General features: G+C 45.2%; 1 pseudogene across 1 annotated transcript in view; it reads left to right on the forward strand.

The window, feature by feature from the left end:
- The window catches only part of LOC112612121, an 11,802-nt pseudogene extending 3,069 nt beyond the window's left edge, over window positions 1-8,733 (forward strand). Inside the window, exons 2-5 of the transcript XR_003116812.1 lie at window positions 1,255-1,614; window positions 4,775-5,053; window positions 7,767-8,044; window positions 8,441-8,733. The product of XR_003116812.1 is annotated as a pregnancy-specific beta-1-glycoprotein 8-like (transcript). The remainder of the gene's footprint in view (window positions 1-1,254; window positions 1,615-4,774; window positions 5,054-7,766; window positions 8,045-8,440) is intronic.
- The last annotated feature ends 2,685 nt before the right edge of the window (window positions 8,734-11,418 follow it).

The raw sequence follows: 11,418 nt of genomic DNA on the forward strand, positions 1-11,418 counted from the left end.
CCTGGAAGGATCTCCTGCTCACAGGTGAGGAGAGAACTTCCTGGGAGAGGACAGGAGGAGGAAGCAGAATGCTTGGATGGGGTCTCCTGGAGAAGATGGGGTTCTAAAAAATAAAAGAAGTCAGCACTTTGGGAGGCTGAGGTGGGCAGATCATGAGGTCAGGAGTTCAAGACCAGTCTGCTCAACACAGTGAAGCCCCGTCTTTACTAAAAATACAAGAAATTAACTAGGTGTGGTGGTGTGCTCCTGTAATCCTAGCTACTCAGGAGGCTGAGGCAGGAGATTTGCATGAACCCGGGAGGCAGAGGTTGCAGTGAGCCAAGATCGCAACACTACCTGCCAGCCTGGGCGACAATACGAGATTTCATCTAAAAAAAAAAAAAAAAGAAAAAAGAAAAAAAAAAAAACCAGGAAAGAATTCTCTGTTGGAGCCTGGACAGGGGAGAATATACTTGAGAGGGACAGGGGTCAAAACAGGAAAATCACACTGAACTGGAATTGGTAAGAGGTAGGAAAATCTCAAGTGTTTCGTTTTACTGGTCAATCATCACTGGCCACCACATTTTGAAAAATGATAATAACTATTATCAGATGATATTTCAAATGAAAATATAAGCAGGGCATGAAACACTGTAGTCAGCAAAAAACTTCAACAATTGGGGAAAGAAGAAAAACAAACACCCCAGGCGTGGAGAGCCCTGGGAACTCTCACATCTACAGGAGTCTGCAGCCTGTCCGAGGCACTGGGGTGCAACCAAGATCAAAAGTCCCTGTCCTCACGGAGCTCATGCTGTCATGGGGAAGAAGACAGACATGTAAAGAGATCTAGAATGTGAGGTCAGGTGTTGACAAGAGCTCTGGAGGGAGCAGAGCAGGGAAAGGTCAGAAAGGGAAGACCCAGGGTCTCTGAAGGAGGTGTCAGGAAAGAAGTCTAAGATGCCCTGATATAAGCACGACCTGAGAGCAGTATGGAGGGAGCCATGCAGACCCCTGGGCAAGAGGATGCCAAACAGAAAAGTGCCAAGGTCGGACGTGTTGAAGGAATTCAGGTCATGCTGCTGACCTTTATCCAGTAAGACAGTAGGACACACACACAGACAAAAGGTGTGTATGTGTGTGTGTCTGTGAGTGTGTGTGTGGGGGTGTGTGTTTTCAAGGCAGATGATTGAAGAAATCTTCTCAGGACCCAGGGCCCCATATTTTCACTCCCATACATAGGTCTCAATATTGACTGATGCTCTCTCCACCTCCTAGCATCACTTTTAATCTTCTGGAACACGCCCACCACTGCCCAAGTCACGATTGAAGCCCAGCCAACCAAAGTTTCTGAGGGGAAGGATGTTCTGCTACTTGTCCACAATTTGCCCCAGAATCCTACTGGCTACATCTGGTACAAAGGGCAAATAATGGACCTCCACCATCACATTACATCATATGTAGTAGACACTGAAATAATTGTATTTGGGCCTGCATACAGTGGACGAGAAACAGTATATTCCAATGCATCCCTGCTGATCCAGAATGTCACCCAGAAGGACACAGGATCCTACACCATACAAATCATACAGCGAGGTGATACCACTAAAGGAGTAACTGGACATTTCACCTTATACCGTGAGTGATTCCACATGATCCCTGGGTGTTGGGGTGTGGGGTCACGTCTACGTTGCACACACAGGATTGTCAGACCTGGACTGTGCCTGTGTCCCTCTCTGCATTATGTCCCATGTTGGGGTTTCGGCATTTAGTGCAGGACACACACAGAGGAGACAAATCACAACAGATCAGAATTCCTTTCCTGTCTCCAGACCCTGCAGACACTTGCTGCACAGGAAGGACAGTCTGATGGGGGAGGTGCGTAGCAGGAGATCAGTCTCAGCCAAGCACCTCATGCCCTCTTCATAAACTTGACCCTGAGAAACACCCTGGAGCATTGAGCAGGGCTTTGCCTAAGAGGCCCCATGAGATACTCTCAGAGAAGCTCAGTCCTAGAAGCCTCAACCCCAGACCCCTGTCCTTAAATCCTTACTCCAGATAAAGCTGAGGAGCCTGTGCCAGGGCTGGGTTGTGGCAGGGCTTACTGGGACCAAGGATTCACCAGATGTCTGAGTACTGTGTCTCCTGGAGCTCCTCACCAGCCAGGGCTCAGCCCTCAGAGCCTCTTCTGGGCAAGGACAGAGTTTTCTTCACCTGAGACTCAGAGTGGAGAGGACAGAAAGACAAGCTTTGTAGACCATTAGCCAACTGCCTTGTGAGGCTTAGGACACTCCATAGGAAGTCTAATGTCCCCAGAAGCAGAAACAGAAGAGAGAAAATGTACCTGGCAGGAGTTTGTCCACAGGGATCTGACCTAAAGGTGCTCTCTCATGGAAGTGAATGATAATAAATGCTGTTTGTGTGAATATCTCCACTGTGCCAAGCATTAGGTCGCGTGACTGTGAATAATTTTCAGTTTATTCACAGATAGTATGAAAAGCCACAGTCCATTTGCCATTTAGCTTATTTGACTGAGAGAAAACTGAGGCACAGGAAGGCACAGTCACTGAACCAGAGTCACACAAACACAAAAGGCAGATCAGGGTCACATGAGGTCTGTCTGCAGCCACAGGCCCATCCTCTCCTCCACCAGAAGTGAGGGCTTATTGGGTTTCGAGGACCCCATAGTCATTTATTGGTTCAAATCCTCTCTTCTTAGGCATCCAAACCTCAGAGGAGTGAGAGCAAATGGTCAGCTGATTAGTCTGTTCTCCAAACTAAATCACCTGCCTCAACTGTCAGAGTCAGTGCAAAATATGTCCAGGCCTCCCCCTCAGATCTTCAGCCCTATCACTGGACCTGAAATCCTGTGTTTCCCAAAGTGTCCATGTCACTGGCATGACAAGATAAAGGAGAGGAGCTTGTATTCTTTCCCACTCATGCCCTGCACCAGCTCAAGTCCAGTGAGAGACACACAGTCAGGTGCTCTCACATAACAAATGAAGGAATTGAATGAAGAAATGAGTGATTCATAACCTCTTTAGAGACTGGATCTCACATGTAGAATCCTAAGAGGTTCTAGCCACACCTGTCCCTTCTCCTTCAGAGGCTGACGCCCATGTTTCATCCCCCTACTAACTCTTGCCATTAAAGACACCCCACCTCATGTAACTCTGAAGTTCCTTGGGCACTGGAAGGTTTTCAGGGCTCCCTAGTCCTGGACTGTGGAAATGGGGACACCTAGTCCCTGGGGTCTCTGAAGTCACTGTAGCCCCCACTGTTCACTGCCATGCTGTCTCTACCTCTCTCTGCTTCTCTGTGTCCCTCATCTTCCTCCCACTTCATTCTAACTGGCAAGCCCTGCCCTGCACAGCTTCTTCCTCCACTCCTAGCCCTTCCCCAGACACTCCCTCTAACTAGGCTGACTGTTCTATTCCCTTCCTGCTAACACTGTGGAATGGCCCACATCCCAGGAAATGGGAAATGTGCAGAAATCACCTGGAGTTGCCACTCCTGCCAGGCTTCATCTTGAGCTAATGTCCCCAGGTCCCTAAGAGAATAAGCTTCCACTGTATCCCCATCCAGAGCTCTTTCCCTTTGTGAGGTTGTTCTGTGGACAAGACCGTGGGACAGGGATAGACAACTCCTCCATCCACTCTTATAATTCCCAGACAAGTTTTTCTGGCCTCCTGCACAAACAAAACCAATTGATCCAGATGGTGATTTGCAGTAAATGAAGATTTTAATGACTCCAAGTCTGCCAAACAGGACGAGAGAGGTTTATTATTACTCAAATCAGCCTCCCTAGTGGATCAGGGGTTAGAGATTTTCAAGGATAGTTTCAGGGACACAGGAGTAAAAAATGGGTACTGCTGATTGTTTGCGGATGGAATCATGCGGGCGGAGGGAAATGATCTGTTTGCGCTTGAATCCATCTCTAGGTGGGGACCACATGACTGGCAGAGCCTTTAGTCATGGGTATGGATGAGATCAGTGGGTTACTAGAATGCAAAGAATGAGAAACATCTCAAAAGACCAATCTCAGGTTCTACAATAGTGATGTTATCTAGAGCAGCAATTAGTTACAAATTTTGTAAACTCTGACCAAATAACATTTGATAAGTAAGGGATTATAGAAACTGTGCCTACATTTTAGCAGAATTCAGTTCCCTCCTATAATCTTACTCTCATGGTCTTCACCAGTTTTAAAGGCAATCCCTGGGCAAAATAAGGGTATTAGTTTTAGGGAGAAACTATTATTCTTGCTTCAAAGTTAAACCATACACTAAATTCCTCCCATGGTTAGCCTAGCCTTCGTCCAACAATGAGTACACAAAGGGTTTAAGGACAATGGGAAGTTCCATCATCTATATCTAGGATATCCTTGGAAAGGGAAGCTGCAGAGAAAACATACCTTGGGGGAAAAAGTAAGACTGAAACTAAGACGATTCCAGTACTGCATGCTCCAGGTGAGGAACACAAGGTGAGCCAGACAGGCAGTTGGAGAGGGAGGGGCTCACAGAGGCACCAGGGGCTGTGACTGCTGGTCCCATATCTTTCCATGACCCAATGATGCTGCTCAATTCACACTTGAGAAAGTCTGTGTTTCTCCCACATAAAGCAGGCAGCCTCACAATCTCTGAGCCCTCATATTGCCATCCGTCTTGTAACACACACACAACTGCCATGGGCTTTTAAGGACTTGTGTGGGCTGAGAGTTGGGAAAGGCCATCCCTGTATGTCTTTGGAGGCATCAAAGGTGCAACACAGGGCAACCTTCTCTCTGTTATCTGCACAGTGGAGACTCCCAAGCCCTCCATCTCCAGCAGCAACTTAAACCCCAGGGAGGCCGTGGAGACTGTGATCTTATCCTGTGATCCTGACACTCAGGACACAAGCTACCGGTGGTGGATAAATGGTCAGAGCCTCCGTAACAGTCGCACGTTGCAGCTGTCCAAAAACAACAGGACCCTCACTCTATTTGTTGTCACAAAGGATACTGCAGGACCCTATGAATGTGAAATGAAGAATCCAGTGAGTGCCAGCCGCAGTGACCCAGTCACCCTGAATCTCCTCTGTGAGTATCTTCTGTTCCTCTGTGAGCCAGGCTGCCATCCCAAATACACATGGCCAGAGGCCAGGCCTCCCAGTCCCTCTCAGGTCCAATACAGACACTTTTACTCCTGGACATCAAAGCTGGCCATGAGTACTAAGAGTAGGCTTAGGCTTGATCAACAACAAGAAAAGGCTGCTACTGTCATGGGAGAATCATGGTCCACAGCTTATGATGGGAGAAATGGGTGGATGTCTCAGGCTCCAGATCAGCGAACACAGCAGGGATTTGACTGGGACTTCAGTGTTGTGACTTAGCTCACAGGGTCACTGTGGCCCTTCCACAGACCAGGATTTTCCCTTCCCTCTGACAACATCTCCTGTGATTTCTTCTCTTTGCTCCAGATGGCCTGAATACCCCCACCATTTCTTCTTCATACACCTATTACCACACAGGGGAGTCCCCAAGCTCTCCTGCCTCACAGACTCTCACCCACTGGCACAGCATTCTTGGCTGATTGATGGGAAGTTCCAGCAATCAGCACAAGTGTTCTTTATCCCCCAAACCACTAAAACATATAGAGGGGTCTATATCTGTTTCATGCATAACTCAGCCACTGGTGGAACAAATTTCATAATCAAGAGGATCATAGTCCCTGGTAAGTGGATCCCTGGAGCATTGGCAATATGTTTTCCAGTGAAGCCTATCTGGCTATCAGGGAAGAGCCACATGCCCTCTGCAAAGGGAGAGGGAAAATCAAAATCCCAGGACAGGGAATATGTTTTTGCTCCAAAACCACCAGCTTTTGCATGTATCCTTCACTCATTTTAGATCATTCTTTAGACTATACACTAACAATGAACAATGTGAAAGAAAATTCAGAAAAGAACTTCCATTCACATTAACATCAAAAGGAATAAAATATTTTGGAATAAGTTTAACCAAAAAGGTCTAAGGGTTATACCCTGAAAACAACAAAACATTACTGAAAGAAATTAAACACGACATCAATACATGGAAAGACATTTCATTCTCGCGAATTGGAAGAATCAATATTGTTGGTAAGACAATACTACTCAAATTGAGCTCCAGATTCAACACATCCGCTACCAGAATCCCAGTAACATTTTTTGCAGAATTACAAAAATCTGTCCAAAATCTGACCTGACAGGCTCTTATTAATGATGGCCACAAGAAAGACACTGAGAAAAAGATGCAACCATGAAAAGGTGGAAACTTTTGATGACATAGAAAATAGCAATCAGCCTCTCTCACATCCCAAATCCCTCAAAAATATACGAGTGCAGCATGGCCAATATGGAATTGCCCAAAAACTAATCACCAAGCTAGAAACGTAGTGAGAGAAAAAAAAAAAAAAAGGCAAGAATTTGTTTGGCTTATCACCTCCCACTTTGGCATACTAATCTGATGCTGAAAAGAAATGTTCACTGGAGCATTTCAGATTTTGAATCCTTCAGATTTGGGATGCCAAACCAGTAACTATATGACAAATATTTCAGAATCAAGAAATGTCAGAAATCCAAAACACTTTTTGTCCTCAGTCTTATGCATAAGAAATACTCAATTTGTGAGAATTGTAGGCATCAAGCTGTACAGCAGATCTCTAGAACCTCCCCGTCTTGCATAACTCAAATTGCACACCCATGAACAACTTCTGATTCTCCCCAGTCTCAGCTCCTGGCAACCAGCAGTCACTTCTCAGATTCACTCTGGAATCCACTTACATGAGGTCCCTAGAGTAGTAAAACAAATGGAATCGGAGAGTAGAGTGTTCAATGAAAGAAAATATTTGCAAAACTTCTCCCCAAATTTGTCTCATATCCATCAAACACACATGATCCATGAGTACTAGATTTCCAGCAGTTCATTCCCACCCTTTCCACCAGTCAGTTCTGCATTTACAAATGTCCACATGTGTTTCTGGAAAGATCCACATAGTCCTCACCTGTCCTCTGCAGAAGGAGAGGAAACTTAAAGAACCCAAAACAGGGAACATGGTTCTGCTCCCAAGCCACCAGCTCTTGCCTGTCCCCTTCACTCTTTCTAGATCACTCCTTGCACTCTGCTCTATCTTTGGAGGTCACTGGCTCAAGTAAGTCATCATGAAACACCTGCAGAAAACTGCCCCACCTTGTGCCTCCACTGCCTGATGACTGAACTGACCTCCAGGCTTGACTCTGGTCTCCCCTGTCTTATTTCTGCTGAAACATCCAGTCCCAGGCCAGGCTTCTCAGTATCTTCAGGATTTGAGGACAATGGGAATTCCCATTATTACTCATCTCCAGAATATCCTTGGAAATGGAAACTGCAGAGAAATCACATCTAGAGGGGCAAAGTAGGATGGAATTTGGAAGGGGCACAGCAGTTGTACATTCCAGGTAAGGAACCCAAGGTGAGCCAGCTGGTCAGTTGATTAGAGAGGGACTGGAAAGGGTACCTGGGCCTGTGACTCCCACTGATGTGTCTGTCCATGACCCAGCACTGCTACTCAATTCACACTTGAGAAAGTCTGTGCTTCCCTAAGACAGAGCAGGCAGCCTCACAGTCTTTGAGCCCTTAGATCATCATGCATCTGTCTTGTGACACATGCACCAGCTGTTGACTTTCAAGGACTCAGGAGGGCTGAGAGGTGGGGGATGCCAACTCTGATTGAAGGATGCCTGTGGAGGAATCAAAGGTGCCACACCGGACAATCTTCTCTCTGTTGTCCACACAGCAGAGCTGCCCAAGCCCTACATCACCAGCAAAAACTTCAACCCCATGGAGAATAAGAATTCTGTAGCCTTAACTTGTGAACCTAAGACTCAGGGCTACACCTACATGTGGTGGGGAAATGGTCAGAGCCTCCCGGTCAGTCCCAGGCTAAAGCAACTCGGTGAAAACAGGATCCTCATTGTACCCAATGTCACAAGAAATGGCACAGGAACCTATGAATGTGAAATATGGGACCAAGTTGGTAGCATCTACAGTGACCAGTCACCCTGGATGTCCTCTATATCTTTGTTTCCTCTGTGGGCCAGGCCACCAGCTTAAATCCAAACGACCAGAGACCAGACATCTCAGTCTATCTAAGGTCCAAGTACAGACAATTTTATTTCTGGACACCCGAGGGGGACATGACTCCCTGCCCTGGGAAAACCTGGGTAGGCACAGCCTTAACCAAGAATATAAGGGGAGGGGATGCTCTTGTCATGGGAGACTTGGGGTCTACAACCTGTGATGGGAGAAACAGGTGAATACCTCAGGCCTTGGCTCAGTGAACACAGAAGGGGTTTGGCTGGGACTTAAGGGTGTGTCTTGGCTCAGGGGGACACTGTGTCAATTTAAGAGATCAGGAGCATCCCCTTCCCTTGGATGACATCACCTGTGGCTTTATTCCCTTTACTCCAGATGGTCCAGACGTCCCCAGGATTTTCCCTTCATTGATCGACTACCGTTCAGGAGAAAACCTCTACTTGTCATGCTTCGCGTACTCTAATCCACCGGCAGAGTATACTTGGACGATAAATGGGAAGTTTCTGCAATCAGGACCAAGGCTCTATATCCCCAAAATTACTACAAAGCATAGCGGGCTCTATCGTTGCTCTGCTCGTAACTCAGCCACTGGCAGCGAACGTTCCACATTAGAGACGATCAGAGTCTCAGGTAAGTGGATCCCTGCATCATTGGCAGTAGGGCTTTAGGTGGAGTCTATCTGGCTTTCAGAGAAGAGTCAGGAAAACATTTTTATTCCCAGTCTGTGTCCCATGGGCAGAAGCAAATCCTAAATTCTCCTCTTGAACCCTCCCAATTTGTCTCTACAGACTCTCTTCTCCTTGTTTTCCTGTTTTCTAATGGCTGACTTTGTATTCAGTCTAAGAAGGGTAGGGAGGGGGCTTTTTCAGCCCTGAGCCCTGTGTTGGAAGAGGCTTCACAGAGGGACATGAAGGAGAGTCCTCAAGGTCAGGTTGCTTCTCAGTGTCACCAACACATACCTTTCTGCCACATCTTTGTTTCTTTCACCTACTCCGTGAGCTACAAGGAACATCTGAGGCTTTGAAACATTTTTCCCCAAATTTTTCACATTTTTCCCCCAAATGAGAGGAGGAAGCCCCTTGGATGAGAGAAGCAGCTCAGACTGCTCCCTGCTCTGCTCCGGGCTTCTCCAGTGACTGGCCCTGCCTGACTCCACCTAGGGTGGGACCAGCATGTATGGAGAAAGAGCCCTGGTGGCCTGTCCTGAATTCGGATAAATCGAGCTGCCAGTTGAAGATAAGCCAAGGCTGCAGGGAAACAAGACGAGAGGGAGCCTTGGGGCAGACCCTTGAGCTGTGTCCTGGCTCTGAAGTCACAGGCTGTATGAGGCTGTGCGCACAGCACGTGGGACACAGCACAGAGGATAGTAAGTGATGCACACTTGGAGAAATAGGGAGATTCACCTCTGGGCCTCTGCATGGCAGGAAAGGGGCAATGCCAAAAAAAAGTGTATTTTAGAGTGTAAGACTACCAGGACACTTTATATATCTATTATAAGACTTATCATTAACTATTTTTAAGTGTGCAACTTAGTGTTGTGTAACCATCACACTATCCATTTCCAGAACTTTTTCCTTTTACCATATTAAACCTCTGTACCCAATAAACAGTAACTCTCACTCCTTCTCCCCCTAACTCTTAGCATCCACCATGCTAGTTTCTGTCTCTACATAACTGGCTATTCTATCTTTCATAAATGGAATTATATAATAATTATCCTTTTGTGTCTGGCTTATTTCAGTTAGCATAATGTCTTCAAGGTTCATCCATTTTGCATGATGTATTAGAATTTTATTCCTTTTTAAGGTTAAATAACATTTTTCGATGTATAGATATACCTCATTTGCCTACCCACTTATCTTTCAATGGACTTTTCCGTTGTTTCCATTTTTTGGCTATTGTGAGTAATGTTTCTCTGAATATCAGTGTGCAAATATTTGTTCAAATTTCTTTCAATTCTATAGGGAGTATGTCCAGAAGTGGAATTGCTGGATCAAATGGTAATTTATTGTTTAATTTCTTGAGAAACAGCCACACCACTTTTTACAGTGGCTATAACATTTCCCATTCTCATCAGCAATGTACTAGAGCTCCAATTTTTCCACCTATTTGAAAAGACTTGTTGTTTTGTGTTGCTGTCATTGTTGTTGTTTATCAAAGCCATCCTTAAGTGTGTGAGGTGGTGTAACACTGTGGTTTTGATTTGCATATCTCTAAGTATTCGTGACGCTGAGGAACTTTGCATGGGCTTATTGGATATTTGTATATCTTCCTTGGAGAAAACTCTATTTTAATCCTTTGTTAATTTTTTTTTTTTTTTTTTTTTTTTTTTTTTTTTTTTGAGACGGAGTCTCACTCTGTCGCCCAGGCTGGAGTGCAGTGGCCGGATCTCAGCTCACTGCAAGCTCTGCCTCTCGGGTTTACGCCATTCTCCTGTCTCAGCCTCCAGAGTAGCTGGGACTACAGATGCCCACCACCTCGCCCAGCTAGTTTTTGTATTTTTAGTAGAGACGGGGTTTCACTGTGTTAGCCAGGATGGTCTCGATCTCCTGACCTCGTGATCCGCCCATCTCGGCCTCCCAAAGTGCTGGGATTACAAGCTTGAGCCACCGTGCCCGGCCCTTTGTTCATTTTTTAATTGGATTTTTGGATGTTTGCTGTTTTTGACTTGTAGTTTCTCATGTATTCTGGAAATTAATTTCACACTTATAATTTGCAAATATTTTTCTCATTTCATGGGTTGCATTTTTACTTTCTTGATAATGTTCTTCGATATATAAAAGGTTTTGATTTTTATGAAGTCCAATTTATCCATTTTATTTGTTGCCTATGCTTTTGTTGTCACAACCAAGAAATCATTGTGAAATCCAATATCATTAAGGTTTTCTCCTATGTTTTCTTCTAAGAATTGTACAGTTTTTGTTCTTATATTTAGATCTTTGATTCATTGTGGGTTAGGTATATGGTGTTAGGTAAAGGTTCCATTCATTCTTGCCCTTGGATATCCAGCTTTCCCAACATCGTATGGTGAGAACGCTGTCCTTTCCCCATTGAACGATCTTGGCACACTCGATGAAAATCATTTGGCCATATATGCAAGTATTTCTTTCTGGGCTCTCTGTTCTATTGCATTAATTTCTATGTCTTTCATTATGCTAGTACCACACTGTATTGGTTACTGAGGCTTTGTAATAAATGTTGAAATCAGGAAGTGTGAGTCCCTCCAGCTTCATTCTTCCTCTTCAAAGTTGTTTCTCTATTTAGAGTCATGAGATTCAATACAAATTTTAGGACAGATTTCTCTTTTACTGCAAAAATGTCACTGAGATTCTGATAGGAATTGTATTGAATCT

Source organism: Theropithecus gelada, chromosome 19, assembly GCF_003255815.1.
Source record: "Theropithecus gelada isolate Dixy chromosome 19, Tgel_1.0, whole genome shotgun sequence".
Lineage (NCBI taxonomy): Eukaryota > Metazoa > Chordata > Mammalia > Primates > Cercopithecidae > Theropithecus > Theropithecus gelada.